At 43.0% G+C, this 17,015-nt stretch overlaps 1 protein-coding gene across 6 annotated transcripts in view; it reads left to right on the top strand.

The window, feature by feature from the left end:
- Window positions 1–17,015, top strand: part of Meis1 (Meis homeobox 1) — a 141,355-nt gene that overhangs the window by 40,415 nt on the left and 83,925 nt on the right. The gene's annotated exons all lie outside the window — the stretch shown is intronic.

Genomic DNA, 17,015 nt, shown 5'->3' with positions numbered 1-17,015 from the left:
AGGCAGCCAAATCGAGTTCCCTGTAACAGAACTCTGGCTCCAAAGTGCATGGAATGTTCCCTACTTTATTATGTAGCCCTCTGGCACCTCCATGGCATATTTTTTACTATAATATGGTAATAAAAGAATATGTAAAAGACAGACAAAGGTTCTGTCTTTCTCTGTAAGGTGACCTCTGTTACCAAGTAACTGCTTTACTTATGAGCTTATTAAAAACTCAAAAAAAATGAGCTTTTCATACTTCACAGGCATTGATGTGAAAATGAGCTGTCCTGTGAGTAGTTTTCTTGATCATTTTTAGAACAATTGATTAGCCAGAGAGCTCCTGTCATCAGCTGACGTTGACTGATAGCGATTTGTCCCAAGCTCTGAAGGTCAGTTAGATAGCTGAAGTTTCAGCTTGCCTTTGATTGACCTCTGCTGATTCCATTCGTGTGTGATTGGGCTTGAATAGGTCTGACCCTCGGTTGGCAAAGACGGGGCATTAGTCAACAGGGTCATTTCTTAGCTTCTTGTTGATCTTTTTTTTTTTTTTAATGTGCAAACTCTGTGTTTCTGACCAGATTTTATATCTTAATTTTTGCCATTTAAAGGGTACTCTCTCTTTTAAGTGTGGCTTTAAACTCACGGTTCTATTTTACTTTTGGTTTGGATTGACTGGGATGCTTAGCCTGTGACGTCACAGAGTTTGCTGCTGGCACTGGCCTGTGTCATCTGAGTAGACAGTGATTGCTGTACGCCATGCACTGCACTGGCATTGTGTTGTTGTGGCTGCTGCTTTGAAGGGCCAGAGGGTAGCCTGAGTTACACACTGTGCAGCATCAGACACAAACTCTGTGGATTCTCTGGCATTGATCCTTTTGTCTTCTAAGAATTATGCACTGTTTCTAATAAGGGAAAATGGATTGTAAAAAATTACAAATATGGCATTATATCAGTGCATCCTCTAGTTTTGCAGCCAGAAACAGTTGCCTTTTAAAAGAGAATATTGACTGCTGATTTTTGTTCTTCCGTAAATTAAAGGATGCTTCTTGCTCTGAAGAACACTGGTGGTCCAGCCAGTGTGGAGTGTATTTTCTACCATGATGGACACGTTATTGATGTTTATGATATTCTGGTCTTTCTTTCCCAAATTATAAAGTATTTCCCAAAAGTGCCTTGCATAGAGAGAATATTTTTTGACACTCATATTAATGAAATGAATTTTGTTGTTTTATACAAAGAACAAAAATGCTCTTCTTAGCTTTAAAATTCCAGGTCTAAAGTTCTAATTATTTAGTTCATTCCCTGGGTAAGGCCTTTCTTTTCTTTTGTTCCTTCTCATTGTTCCTTCCCTGGTCCTTCTGTGCTGGGTCTTAACAAAAAATAACTTGCTCTTCAGGTTGGCTTTCCTAGACATTCCACGGCCACCACACAGCCTGGCACAGTTTAAGCCCATGTTTTAGTTTCTAACTCAAGAAAATAAATGAGGAGAGAATCCATTGTCCCAGGTGTGGATTCTTCACACTGTCATTCTTGGCAAGGCACACATGAGGAAGTGAATTTTAGAGAAGGATTCATTTAGCATAGCCCAAGGAGAAAAAGAGAATTTAGAATTATAATCTGTCCCGTGGACGTGCCAAAACATTATCAGGAACTGTATGTAGGGGTGGGGGTGTAAATTTATGTATTCTAGTCAGGTCATCAAGGATGATTAAGTGCACACTGGCTGTCCGGTGTGAGCTACAAGGATGAGCAGGTCATTGTCGTAGTCCTTAGGAAGCTTGTGTGTGTCGCCGAGAAAGCCAAGCACATGAAAGTGAAATGGTCATTAAACACTTTTATTCTTGGGAGCTATGATTGTCCTTAGTCCTCAGTATGCTGATGACCCAGCTCTGGTGAAGCAATCTAAAACCAGGACTCAACGTTGCTGTGTTGCTGTTAGTTGCCTAGCTGCCGATTCATGTGCATCTTCTTCAGGGGATTTTGACATCTTGGGTGAGACCCTTTAGCCGTCTGATGAAGCCAGTAGATACTCTGCAAAAGTAATATTTTTTAACTAATATGTAAAACTCTGCAGGATTTATGGGGCACTAACTTATATTAAAATTCCTTTATTTAAAATCTTCTGATATGGCCATGTAAGTGTTTTCTTTAATATGCATTCACTAATAAGGCCTACCAGTAATTCCTTTGTCTAATGAATTTTTGAAGTAGTGATGACTATAAAGTCTGTGCACTGTGTTACGATGTTTGTAGCAGGCATGTATGTAAGTATGATGTCATGGGTGCCACTAAAAGTTCTGGAGTCTGTTACTTGCCTATGTCCAACGATGAAGGAAATACAAATTCATATTGGAGATTAGTGAGGATAAGAGTTGATGATGAACTTTCTAGTTGTAGTTAGTTAGAACCCTTTAGTTCTAACTATAGATGTTTCTGGTCAGAGAGGGACACACAGCCGAGGCGAGGACTTACGTGAAACCTGATATCTGGGCCATTTCCCACCAGCCCCTAGTTTGCAGCACCAGGACCTCTTCTGCTCTGTACCAGGACCCTGTGTTCTGGTCCTCTGGCATATGGTGAGGTGAGCAGTTGCAGGGTCATCCTGCCAGGGCTCCCTGGGAAGGGGCTACGTGTCTTCATCTTTAACTGTCTTGGGCCCAGGACAGTTGCAGGGATGTAGCCGTGAATGAATGCTTATTTATTGATGAGAACCTGCTTTCGAACTTCAAACGCAGGACATTCACTTTCTAGACTGGGTGCCAGAGAGCTCCTTTCACACAGAACTCTGTCAAAGTGTAAGGAGATGCCAGAGAGCCCCTTGTGTTAGACATGCATTTTGGGACACTGATTGGGAAAGAGTTTCCAGGAAGCTGATTCAGAGATTGGGGGCAGTTGGGATGGTCTGTAAACCACTCTGTCTGTGGGAGTCTTCTTTCTACATATTCCCACCACTGGACACTGTCCTGTGCCACTTCATGGGCATCTAACAAAAGGATGGGTGGAGACAGTCACAACGGTAAGGGTGAATTTTGAGGCAGAAAGATGGGTAATGGTACTACCCTAGGAGGATGCTCCTATGCCCTCTGTCCTCCCTAGTGGCACATATGGTTTCCTCTGCCCCAAATTTATCTCTCTCCCCTAGAAATGCTAGCATTAATTAAGGATGGTAGTAGAGATTTTTGGCTGTTAGCCTAGCAAAAAAAATTTAATAGCCCAAACAATACATTTATGCCAAGCAATTTCCTTAAAAAGATGTGGGCGTTGTCTGCCTCTTGTATTGATTGGTCCCTGCAGTGTGGTTGGTGAAGTTGGGTTTTGCTCAAGTGTCTGACTTTGTGGATTAGTTCGGTCTTGCAGATAATTTTCCATAATTACTTAACCTGAAAGCATTCTATCTGATTAGCACAATTAGCTTTGGCTTTCTCCCATTCACCGATATTAACCTATGCACATTCCCTTCTAGCCATCGCTCACAACAAACAACAGTGTGCGACTCCCATTAATTGATTTCGATATCAGAAAAAAGAAGACAACAGGATGTTATCCTGCCAATCTTCAAAGTTAGTCACTATCTTTGGGTTTCTATCGCTGTGATGAAACACCATGACTGAAAGTAACTTGGAGAGGAGAGGGGAGTTTTCAGCTAATAATTCTTGGGTCACACCCCCTCCTTGACAGACAGGTGTCAGGGCAGGAACTCAGGGACAGGAATCTGGAGGCAGGCGCTGAAGCAGAGACCTACAGAGGTGCTGCTTACTGGCGTTCTCCCCATGGCTTGCTCAGATCGATGGCTTTCTTATAGCACCAGGACCTCCATCCAGTCCAGGGTGGCACTGCCCACAGTGAGCTGGGCCTTCCCACATCAATCATTAATAAGGAAATTGAACTACAGACTTGCTTACAGACCAATCTCATACAGGTATTTTCTCAGCTGAGAGTCCCTCTTCCCAAGTGACTCTAGCTTGTGTCAAGTTGATATAAAAAAAAAAATTGGGACAGTCAGCATAATAGATCTTCAAGGAAAGGGAATTGAAAAGTAAATACAGAAAATACCTAATTCCTCTATAGATTGGTTACTGAATAGACAACTTTTGATCAATGCAGTCTCTATGGAACTTTGTTTGTTTTAGCTGACTCCTGAGTGTTCCTATTTAAATGTGCTTATGATACCTTTGTTGCAAGGAGGGCCAGCTTGTTCTATCCTGGCTGCCTGGCTAGCTTATACCTAAAATAACCACACAGAAACTGTATTCACTAAAACACTGCTTGGTCCATTAGCTCTAGTTTCTTATTGACTAATTCTTATAACATAATTTAACCCATTTCTATTAATCTGTGTATTGCCACGTGACTGTGGCTTACTGGCAAGATTCTAACCAGAGTCTGTCTCAGGCAGAAGATCCATGGCATCTCTCACTCTGCCCTTCTTCCCAGTGTTCAGTTCTGTCTTCTCTGCCTACCTAAATTCTGCCTTATCAGGACCAAAGCAATTTCTTTATTCATTAGCCAATGAAAGCAATGCATGAACAGAGAACCTCCTACACCAACCTTGACATCCTTTTTATAGGTTGGTTCTTTGGGATAAAAGAATATGCAGATGTTCCTTGACATACAATGGGATATCACCTGATTAACTCACTTTAAACAGAAACATCAAAAGTAAACAATGTGTTTGGTACAGCTACCCTTCTGGTCTTCATAGCCCCACAATATAACACATTCTAGTAACATATTCTATATATCAGTCACCCACTCTCATGTTCTTGTGGCTAACCGTGCAATACGACTCACTGCTACTGACCCAGCATTGTGAGATAGTATACCACGGCCTACTACTAGCCCATGATAGCTCCAAATAATAAAATATGGTATCTACTGAACATGTATCATTTTTCCGCCATTGACAAGATGAGAAGTCATTTGTTGGGAATATTAGCAAAAGTATGTAAGTATAAAACAGAATATAATTAAGTAGATTAATAAACTAGAATGATCTGTGCATGGTGGCACATGCCTTTAATCTCAGGACTTGGGAGGCAGAGGCAGTCCTGGTCTACAAACTGAGTTCCAGGAAAGCCAGGGCTCTGTTATAAGAGGAGGAAAGGAAGGAAAAAAAGGAAGGAACGAAAGAAGGAAGGAACCAAAATGTCTTCTGGTACTGGGAAGGTAGCTCAGTTGGTAGAGTTCTCGCCTAGTGTTGGCGATGCCCTGGGTTTGATCTCCGGAGCATGAGACTGAACGTTGCATTGTAGTAGTGCATGCTCTAACCCCAGAAGCGGGGCAGTGAAGAGAGGAGGAGTGGAAAATCAAAGTCAGCTTCAGCTACATAGTGAGGTTGAGCGAAGTCTGCCTGGGCCCATTCTTAAAAGGGAGGGCGGAGCAGAAGTTGTTTGTCCTAGAGCAGGGCAGAAGAATGTGTAATACATGATCATGTATCATAGCTAGAAGTAGGCAGTTAAATCGCCATTGGTCCAACACCCCGGCACAAGCAGAAATACAATAGGCTACAAGACTTATAGTATTATAGAAGTTGCTCAGAATAACAGGAATTGTAATAAAAAAGAAATTGTCCTCATGTCCTCACACAGGGAGCCCTGTGTGACGGCCGCTGTCACCCTCAGCATCTGCATGGCTCTTCTCATCCCCTCAACTCCCATCTCAGGGCTACACATGTAAAAATATCCCACAAATATTTGATCTCTTGGTCTGACTAGGTGTGCAGCTCACACTCGGTCAGTTTCTACTCTTCACACCTTTGCATTTGTTAAGTTCAGTTGCCATTGTGGCTTCATATGAGCCAAGGTGTTCAATGTCCTGTGATACCAGGAGGGCTTTCCCCACTAGGCTGTCTCCTTCTGACCATGTCATGGAGAGCCAGCCAGCTTCACGCTCCAGACATTCCTCCCTCTACCTGGGGCCAGGCCAGGGGGCAGGAATGTTTTTGTCACTCTGTTCCCCGGAGACAGGTTAATGGAGACAGAGTGGTTGAGATGCTGAGGCTACCAAGTCTCGGGTATCAAGGCCTTTAGAAGGGAAATTTCTGTGTGAATACTTCACCCAATAAAATCAGGATTATGAGCATTTGCATTGCAACATTTTAGCACCAAGAACATCCCCTTTCATAAAAGGAATAATTTTAGCACAAATAGGTGGGATTGTTGGATACTGTGAACTTGAGGCTATGTTCCCAAATGTGGGAGAGGTGAAAACAATCTCGTTCACTACCTTTCTTTTGGGGGATAGGGATTGTCATTGTTTTGTTTTGTTTGTTTTGTTTTCTAAGACAAAGCTTCTCTTCTGTAGTCTTGGCTGTCTTAGAACTCGCTCTGTAAACTAGGCTGCCCTCGAACTCACAGAGATCTGCTTGCCTCTGCCTCCTGAGGGCTGGGATCAAAGGAGTGCTCCCCCACCAGCTGCCTAATTCACTAATTTAGTGAGTGTAAAGTAAGCATGCATTGTACATGCTAACTGTGTGGTAAGATGTGAGCATTCTGAAGGCTCAGTGAAAGAACTGAGAGCTCTTCACGAGCAGGGGAATGTGAACAAATGAATGAGCTACTGAGCAGGGAAGTAGCGAAGATGCCACCCCATTGGCGTGGGTACAGCCTGGCCCCGTTGCCATGGTTATAGCCTGACCGTTGTCTTTCTGCAGCAGGCATTCTTGTTAAGCTTGAGTGGAACTCACACATTGGTCCTGTGCTGGTGCCATCATTTTTGGCAACAATTCATTCCCCAGCATTGGCCCTAAGGGCAAAAATGTTTTAAATTACTGATGGCCCACCTAGCTCCTCTAAGAGTGCGAGTCTCTGATCTAAAGATGGGGCAGATGGAGAAACGGAGTATGAAAGCAAATATGCATGTGTATAAAGGAAGCTACACAGCATAACCCTGGAACTGTCAGCCTGAGCAGAGGTCAGGATAGCAGGAAGGATGCATTTGACACAAAACCCAAGAGTTAGTAAACCCCAGATGAAAAGCCCCATATGGGCTCCTAACAAATCTAGTACTTGTTCAAGAAGCAAAAGGGTGTCCCTGAATACAACCAAGTTGTGGTGTGATTCAGGCCCGAGAAGAAGGAGGGATCAAGGCAGGGGAAGGCTGGCAGTAGCCTGCCAGTTCAAAGGTAGAAAGATTGAACCGAGCAGAGGAAGAGTCGGGGAGTGGAGCAGAACTAGACTGGATGGAGAGACCATGCAGACACAGTCACAGAAAGGTCTGGAAAGGTATCTGGATCTCTGAATGTGGGCTGCATGGATTCCAAGAGTCAGCCAGAGTCTTCAGCTGCTTCCTCCTCTTCTTTCTCCTCCTCTCTCCCCTCCTCTGCCTCCTCCAGCCCGTCTTAATGTTTTTACTCTAACTTGTTTGGTCAGGGTGCTGGTGGGGTGTTCACCTTGGTGTGTGTGGAGGTACAAGAACAACTAGTGTGACTCAGTTCTCTCCTCCCACCACGTGGGTTTTCTGAGTCTGATCTCAAGTTGGCAGCCTTTGCAGCAAGTGCCCTTTCCTGCTGACCCATCTCTCCAGCTCCTATGATGTCATCATCTTCTCCTCCTCCTGTTTTTGTTTGTATGTTGTTTTGTTTTGTTTGAGACAGGGTCTCACTATGTAAGTGGCTATCCTGGGACTCACTATGTAGCCCAGATTGGCCTTGAATTCCTACAGATTGGCCTGTCTCTTCGTCCCACGCACCGCCACACCCAGCACCGCTGGCTGCTGTCTTCCCAAGTGCAGCCTCAGGCCTCTAGAAAAGGACTGCTCAGAGAACCAGCTGCTTTTCCTCTGCCCTAATGGGCAAAACTGACACCTTTCAGCCCTTCCTCGGGTGACTTTTCAGCTCCCTTTTGCTGCCCCTCTGGGCTGCTGTCTCATGGAGACATCTCTAGTCTTGCTGTGGGTCCAGGGCCTGGGCAGACAGCAAGAGACTGGCCAAGCTATCATGGAATTCGGTGACTCATTTTATCAGTTTACTGCTCTGGGAATTAGGTGACTTCCCCCTGCTTGATAACAGGCTGATGAGCGTTTCCTGCACACCCCAGAGTCAGGGCTTGGTTTCATGGTCTCCCAGCAGATGCCCATTCTGGTGCCACACAGCCTCACCCCACTTTCTGCCTGTGCCGCTGGCTTTTACGCAGAATATTCAGATTACCTACCCAAGACTGATAGAATCCAGGACAGAGATGGTCTAGGCCTTTGCTCGCTGATTAAACTGATTACATTTTTTGTGCAAGAATGTTAAAAAAAAAAAAAAGGAGCATACCTTTAAAATACTGAAACAGTATTTGACCCAAACCTTATCATAACCTGGGGTTTGATATACGGGTAATTCTGTTTAAACATAAGATATATTGTATGTTTGGAATCTTTGACTTTTAGTTCCGTTGTGTTCCATGCTAGAGGATTTGTATGCGCTTGGCAGGAGTACCGTTTCTTTGCTCCTAGAAGTCTCGGTGCTGTTGGAAGGAGTGAGTGAGCTTGGGAAAATATGAACAACTTGACCAAATGACAGAAATGTTAAAAGTATGTACCGAAAGTGGGAACATTATTTTGTATGTCAAGAATATTTCCTATACTCTTTAGTTTTTTTGTTTGCTTTTTCACAGTTGAAGTGCAGATAACAGTTTGCACTCTGTGGATCAGGTCCATTGTCTTGGGTGCCAGGCACAGCCCTTAGGGTCACATTCCTTCTTCAGGTGGAAGCAGCAGGTGGAACGTATCTTACTTTGCAACTAGAACAGGCTCTACTTTTAATTCTTCAAGTTAAAAGGCATGGGGCCCCGTGCCGACTTGATCTAAACGCAGGTCTCCTGTTGTTGTCAGTGAGCCTTGGGATGGATTTGAAAGAACTCTGTAGCTTTCCTTCTCAAGCATCAGCTGTTCTAGAACTGAAGATGCCGAGCAAATTCTAGCACCTCTCAAGGGAAAAGGAATCATTGTTTAAAAAAGGGTGATGACTTTGCTGGCTTGCAGAAGTAATTGCCACACAGTTCAGGTCGACATGCGCAGAACTATAGAATTGCCAGGCTCTGGAAGCCGGCTGGCACAGTAAAAGCCATGCTGTGCTAACTTACATAAACTTGTCCTTAAAATAGAAAAAAAAAGGGGGGGGGGAGAAAACTCGTTTCATTATGTGACTCTGTGCTCTTTAGGGCTCATGCCATTTCTGGTGAGAAATTCTAGCAAGTTCCTCTCCTACTTCCCCATTCTTAATTGCCCTTACGACGGGAGTGGCACGGCAATATTCATTCAGAATCCACTGGTGTTTGCATCTCCAAATAAGGGTACTCAGATCATAATTGCTGTAACAGGACTGTTTGATTGCCTGGCAGTGGCCTTGTGCTGTGATAGCTTTTGGATTACCTGATCCTTGGGAGCATTGGACAGACTTTGAGTTTATTGCCCAAATGAGTGTCAGTAGCAATTGCCACCACAGAGAAACAGAGCGGAGGCCTTGTTGACCTTGAATCCTTTCCAGAAGGGACCTGACTTGATGGCCCTGTTGCTGTGGGGCTGATAAGGGTTACAAACAGTAGTTTAAGGGAAAATGCTGAGTGACAGGAGGTAAATACCCCCTTTGCTATGGGAAGTGATCAGAGACATATATACCTTATGTTAGATTTACTTTATTTGCCTCTATTTGGGCTGAGGGAAAGGGATTTGGGCAAGAAAACTTCTTATGGCTTTTTAATGTATGCTTGCGCCAGTTGTTCCAATCTGTGAGTGGCGTAGGTAGGAGAATGAACATAGTCTTAGGAGAAGCCAGTGCAGTTTCTATGATTTACGACACTCAGCCATACGAGTCCTTTTGGAACTCTCATGTTATTATAATATTGTGTTTCACAGATGAGGATCTTGTAAAAAAAAAAACATGCAACAGAATTATGGTGTTCTTTCTGGTTCTAATTAAAACATAAAAGTGTGATTGCTTAGTGTGGTCTCACTAGGAGCAAAGAGATAAAACTGATCTTGTGAATATTTACAGGAGGCATTCCAGCAGTGCCTGGTGAGTGTGTGTGTGTGTGTGTGTGTGTGTGTGTGTGTGGTAACTTTTCTCTGGACATAGTGTCTTCGTTCCAGGTTTGAATTCAGAAACTTGGAGCCATTAGGGATTCCCACTTGGGGCACGAAGCCCCAGTGACCTGCCCTATTTGCTCTTTGAGCACCCCCCAAGCCCCCACACATTCATTTCGTGGCGGAGTACTTGGCTCAACGCCAGCAGCTTCGACTTTTGCTCTTAAAATGTTGTTTTGATGCAGAGTGTAATGATGGCTGAATTGATTTCTGTGCATAAACAGTGGCCTAGATTCTTGCCCTGTGGAAATCCACGGAATTGAGAACTCTAGGTTCCCAGAGTGATAAGAGGTAAGCAAATGATTAGCTATGCATGCAGGGGAAAAAAATTAAGATGCTCATGGAATGAAAATAAGGGTATGTATAATTTGCAAGTTTGATGTAAATGAAAGTCACTAATACAGCTAATAATTCAATGCTAATATGGGTGGGTAAGTCAATGTAATTCTAATAGTTTCCTATTTGGTGTTTTTTCAAAGAGTTCTGAACAAAAGTGTGCTGGGTTGAAATATTTCCCTTAAAAATATGGCCTGCTAACAACTGTGACCCCCTAGGAAGTCTGTGAGATACTGGCTCCTTGAATTTCTCTTTACATAAAAGGTTAGGGCAGCTTGTAATAGCAGAATCCCAATCAGAGCTTGGAGCCTGAAGCATTCTGGGATGTATTTTTTGGGCTCTAACAAGCTGAGAACTAGACCAGTGCACTCTGTTCCATAGTCTACTAACTAATATTATTTAAAAAAGCAGAATATACTTTTTGTAAAAGTATTTGGCCTTGTAGTCCATCTCAAAATGCAATTTTTTATGATTGTCTTAGACACATACTAGATTTTAGTAAGAACAGGTGATCTGAGGGAAAATTTCAAATATCAGGAAAGTCACACCACGTAATCAAAGGGGATTTCTTCCTTTCCTCCTGTCTTAAAAAACAATCCGAATAGTCCTTCGTTTGGTTTCTTTATAAACTTTTTCGGAAAATAGCTGCTTGCTGCCTTCTACCTCTCCACAGAATGTTCATGAAGAGCAACGGAAATATTCACTATGGCAGATGCCATCGCAGGTTATTGAGATGCCCATCGCTTGGCAGATGGCATTACCGCACGTTCGTTTGTGACTATGGTAGATACCCTTCCCTGCTACAGAAGTATTGCAACCTGGGACATCATAGAATCAACATCCCAAGTACTCTGGTGGCATGTACTTGACACTTGAGGAAAGTGCCCAGTGAGCCCATTGTTTCCGGCATCCTGGTGCCACCACAGAAGGGCACCTGGGCCTTTTAGTCGCACGAGGGAGAAATGCATACGAGCTGGGGAAAAGGTTGCCCTCTTTCTCGCTACTAGCTGTTAAGGGCTGAGGCAAGGATGTGAACTGTTTGTGACCACCCCCCTCTCCTGACGGCAGAAGGCTTCTGTATTTTTTTTTTTTTCTGAGTAGCCATCACTACATAGTCAGCTTCCAGTCCACGTTATGGGAAACTTTCTTTATGGTGAATGACTAGCGTTTCTTGTCACTTCCTCAAATTCCTTCCTGCTGCCTATCACCACTGCCCTGGCCTTATCAGGGCTGAGCTTTAGCCAGCGAGAACTAATCCAGCAGTGACGCTGCCATTTCTCAGCTTGTCTTCTGGGAGCCTGGGAGGAAGAGCAGAGAGAGACGGGAACAAGAATCGAGGGCCGTTGGCTTGATGTCCAAGCCTGGTCCACTCAGGTCCTCTTCTCTCCATCAGTTCTGCTTCTTCATTGATTGACACATTCTTTATTTTGCTGTGCATTAGACATAACCATTTCGGTGTTAACCCAAAGAGTGAATGGCATTTACCTGAGATTAGTGTCCTTCTCTCCACTGGGTTTGGCTGTAATAATTTTGAGTCTTTTAGAAAAGGTCTTATGAACTGGGATTTAGAGACTCGGAGATACAGCACTCTTTTGTTCCCATCCTCTGTTGCTAAATACATTTTTACACACCACCTATTATGTGCCAGATACAATGCTGCATGATGGGAAATTTTAAAAGAAAAATCTACTTTTCAATTTCAATGCGTGAACTCTACACCACCATGGTCCTGAAGGACAGATGTTCCCGACCATTTTATGGGTGAGAATTGCCTATGTGTAAGTGGGAGAAGGGCTGATATGGAATTACTCAGGCTGGTCAACCCCTCTGCCCATTCTTGTACTAGGTTAAAAAATAACCTAGTAACTAGCACACATTTATCCTGGTCATTTCTTTCATTTGAAAGAAAGAGGAGACTGAATGGAGGAAGCTCTTTAGAGGGCAGGGAGCAGTTTCTGCTTGGTGTGCTGTGTTTGTCCCTTCCGCCTATTCATTCACTCCCTCGAGCACAGAGTTCTTCCTGCACAACAGCCACTGGGCTAATCCTCGGATAGTAAAGGTGAACAAGACCGATCCCCACTGTCAAGGAATTTGTAACCCAGTATCTGCTTCTCCCCCTCATCCCTAAATTATGAAATGTCTGGAGCAAATAATCTTTGCTGATGCTGTTCTTTCCCAAGTCCCTTACTGTCTCTTTCAACAGTGGGCTCTCTTCAAGAGCACTGAGACACGGGGGAAGGGGCTTTTAGTGTCTAGTCAGAACTGAAACCATCTTCCATTGATTTCTCCTCATGATAAACAGGCTTGTAACAAGTGGAACTCTAACACAAAGTAGTTTAACTTATTTGGCCAGACAGCAGCCTAACTTCCCCATAAAATGAAGGTACTCTTTGTACTTACTTACACGAGTGCCAAGATTAATATCTAGATGGCAGTGTCTGGCAGGAGATAAGCATCGCAGGCAAGATCACCAGTAGTCACGGGCTTATTTTTCTCTGTGGCAAGAGAGATGCTCTCATTAGCGCCAGTGTTCATCTGACTGTGAGTGAAGGCATAAGAAGAAATGAGAAGCCCCTGCTATTCTACTGTGTCTTCCTTTGATGAGAGATTTCTCGAAGATTTTTTTGTGTGTGTCAGGATGGAGATTACTCTAGCCTTGGGCTGCTGAGATTTCCACTCATACAGGACTTCACTTGCCCTCAAGTGACTTTCTAGCCCATGGCTTTGACCTGACGAGGCAATAAGAATGTGGATAATAGAGAAGAGGTCTAGATCCCATGGGTCCTTTTAAAAATTAAACTGCTTGGGTTCTTTCTTTCTTTCTTTCTTTCTTTCTTTCTTTCTTTCTTTCTTTCTTTCTTTCTTTCCTTTTCTTTTTCTTTTTCTGTTTTGTTCAAGGGTTTCTCTGTAGCTTTGGAGCCTGTCCTGGAACTAGCTCTTGTAGACCAGGTTGGTCTCAAACTCACAGAGATCCGCCTGCCTCTGCCTCCCAAGTGCTGAGATTAAAGGCGTGTGCCACCACCGCCTGGCTGCTTGTGTTTTTTTTCTACACTATGTATTATTAAAGAGTCTGTGAGAAAGTGACTTTCCCAGTGTCAGGCAGGGTGGTACATCTGATGGGATGTCCCCTTCAATGGTCAGATTGGGTTGAGCTGGACAACCTTGGTGTCCTATGGGGTGGAGGAGACGATTTCTTCAGAGGAGCCAACTTAAGATGGGACATGCGTTTGCTCAACAACAAAGTTCACAGTTCTGGCCTCATTTGTCACAGGAATCTTTTGTCCTCAAGGAGGCTATTGGGAAGTATCAGGACTTTGAATGCTAATGGTTACTTGGTAAACTTTTAGGATACAGCAAGGCAATGCTTAGAATAATAGGTACACCTGAACAAATACTATTTATATTTATATACACACACACACAAACACATACGTGTGTCTTGAAGAGTAGGTTTTATAGCAATTATTGTTAGTGAATAAAATTCAAAATAATTTCTTCTCTATTGAGAGTAAATAGCTTGATTCTGGGAAGAGATGGGGAGACAAAACTAGATTGATAGGGAGGTTTTTATTTGTTTACCGTAAATCAACTTTACCACTTCTCCCCGCTTCAGGATGATTGGTGGTGCTCTCTGCCTGCTCTTGCTCTCCCAATCCTGCCACTTCTGTGTTCTCTTACCCTTCTGGGTATGTACAGTGTCACAACCTGGTTAGGATGCAGGCATAGTCCATGTCTTATTTTGACGACTTAAATTGCCTTTCCTAACCCTTTTGTCATGATACAGTTGTGCCTGGATTTTTAGTACTAGCTGCACACTGTCCCATTTCAAGGGAGTATAGGTGTTTCCTAACAATTCTGTCCGTTTTAAAAGGAATTTCTTACACTGGTGTGTGATCTCCATTCCACTGAGGCACCATGCAGTAAGAGTGTCCAGGGATCCTTACACAAAAGCAGAGGCTGTCAGACTGAAAAGGGGATGTATAGGATGAGACGTGCAGACCATGGTGCTGAGACCTTTACAGGTGCTATTGGCTAGCGCTCTTGTGATTTCTCAGTCTAAGTATCTTCATGCATGCAGAGTAATAGGGTGCACAGTGCAACAAAGCACCCATAATGTGCCGTGAGCCCTTTACTTTGCCTTCTTGGCTTTGTCTATATCACAAGTACATATCAGCATAGGATATTATATATTCCTTTTAAGTAAGAAATTGGAAAAGAACTCAATTTTTGAGAAGAAAGATATTTCAACTAGACCTTGTCCTGTTTACTAATACTAAACCATTAACATTAATCTTTCAGTCAAATACTAAAAAATTAAATAAAAGAAGAATACAGTTGTTCTTAACTCACTATTACGTCAGATCTTTATGGTCCATTTCTATATTTGTTTATCTTTAAGTTAGTAATAAATTGATTAAGATTTTTTGAAACATTATCCCTTTTCTTCTTTCAGTTTTTTTTTCTTTTTTGAGGATGGATTTTTTTCTTTCATATAACATATTTTGACTTAGGTTTACCCACTCTCTGCTCCTAATTCCTCCTCACACACCCCCTGGACCTACTGTCTCTCTTTAGAAAACAAACAGGCTTCTAAAGGATAATGATAAAATAAGATAAAACAAATACAAGCACATCAGAATAGAGCAAGACAAACAAACAGAAAGAAAAGACATGGGGAATAGATATAGACACAGAGACAGGAAACCCATAAAAACAGAAGTGACATATATACACAATGGACCTGTAGGATTAAAAAAAAAGAGGAAAAATAAATAAAAATGAGATAAAATAAAAAAAGTGAGAGAACAAGAAAAAGCCCTGACATGACATTATGAGGCAAGGAACCGGCAAAGATTGTGTTGAGTTCATTTCTGTTGCCCATTTACTGCTTGCCATGCAGCTGCTTAAGAGTACTTCAGTTCTCCAGTGAGACTCCCCTGGAGAAAACACACTTTCATTTGCAAGTGGTTATCAATTGGGTGAGGGATGGGGACGTGTCCACTTCTTCCTTTAGCCCTAGGACCATCTGGTGCAGCCCCCTGCAGGTCCTATGCACGCTGCCTCAGTCTTTGTGAGTTCCCATGTGTTTGTCCTGTTGTATTTAGAAGGCCTGTTTCCTTGGGGCTCTCCATCCCCTTTGGTTCATGCACCCTTTCTGTGTCCTCTTCAGCAGGCCTCCTTGAGCTTTGAGGAGAGGGATTTGAGCAAGGCACTGATCGATGAGTGTAGCAGAATAATGTTGGGAGTCGTTTTATTGCTACATTCTTTTAGTAGAACAGTAGCGTTTGCTTTTTCCCTAGCTCCTTAGGCTATCTTATTTCAAGTTCTCGGTCACTCAAGCAGTGTTGTGAATATGTTGCATCCCATGGAGTGGGCCTTCAGTCGGATCGGGTATTGGCTGCTTACTCCCACGAGCTTTGTGGCACGATTGCACCAGGGTATCTTGCAGACATCCTTGTATATCAGGTTTTGAGGCTTGCTTGATATTTACATGAAACATTATATAATGTTTTTCTATCTTAAATGGCCCAGACTGACCTCAATCGCTTGCCTTAGCTATCAGAGTCCTTCCTGGGACTATAGGTATGTGCCATATACCTTGCCTGGCTCTTCAATTTCTAACTTAAATAGCTGTTTATAGCTGTTTATGCACCTTTATGTTGGAAATTTTTGAGTGTGTTTCTGAAGGTTGCATGGTAGATTCTGAAGTTTAGTGTCCTTGGACTTCGAGTTCCGCAGGCTCTAGGTCAGACAAATTATGTAAGTTTATTATGATATAATTTATTCTGTATGTAAAGGCTGATGGGCAGGTCATTCTGGGCTAAAGGACCAAACACTAAGAAGCAAGCTGGGTCTTTACTTACAACCTCAGTAAAGTGAGACCCTTCAGTACATGTTTTACACAGAGAACAAAGCTTACAAGAAGGCCTAGGCATTCTACAGAATTTCATGATCAAGAAGTTCTAAATCTAAGTTTTGGCACTGATGGCCTCAGTCATCCAAGCCCTGAGTATCTCTAAGATTTTTCTGAACATCTGGGATCAAGGTAGTATTGGAGATTTCATTCCCCTCCATTCAGATATGGACAAGAAAGCCCTAGTGTGTCTCACAGCCTGTTGCTTAGTTAGGAAATATAGAAGAGCTTTGTGATTACTACTGAACGCTCTAGGAATTTGCCCATTTGAGTTTTTGTATTGTGTGATCCCCGCCACGAGGAGGGATGTTTTATATAGGAGGGGGACATGGGTTCGGAATGACAGGGACACTTCACATGCAAGATGATCTCAGATCACATAGCGAGTTGCTTTGCAGTCCGTGGTATCTACATGTTTTCTTCTTTTGCCAAATGCACACCTGCGAAACATGTGGGTGTCAGTGTGAGATGATCCGTTGAGAAATGAGCCTTTCCTGTTGATCCTTTCAAGAAGTTACAATGGGCTAGGCATGGTGGTGCCCAGTTTTAGCATTACCACTAGGGAGGCAAAGGCAGGTGGATTTCTGTGAGTTCAAGTTCCGCCTAGTCTATGCAGTGAGTTCCTGGCCAACAGGGCTATACATTGAGACCCCGTCTTAAAAAAATAATAATAAAATAAATGGCCTAGAGCTCCTGGAATATGATAAATATT

Source organism: Microtus pennsylvanicus, chromosome 12 (assembly GCF_037038515.1).
Source record: "Microtus pennsylvanicus isolate mMicPen1 chromosome 12, mMicPen1.hap1, whole genome shotgun sequence".
Classification (NCBI taxonomy): domain Eukaryota; kingdom Metazoa; phylum Chordata; class Mammalia; order Rodentia; family Cricetidae; genus Microtus; species Microtus pennsylvanicus.
The sequence above is the reverse complement of the archived record's forward strand: the minus strand, read 5'-3'. Positions and strand labels throughout refer to the sequence as shown.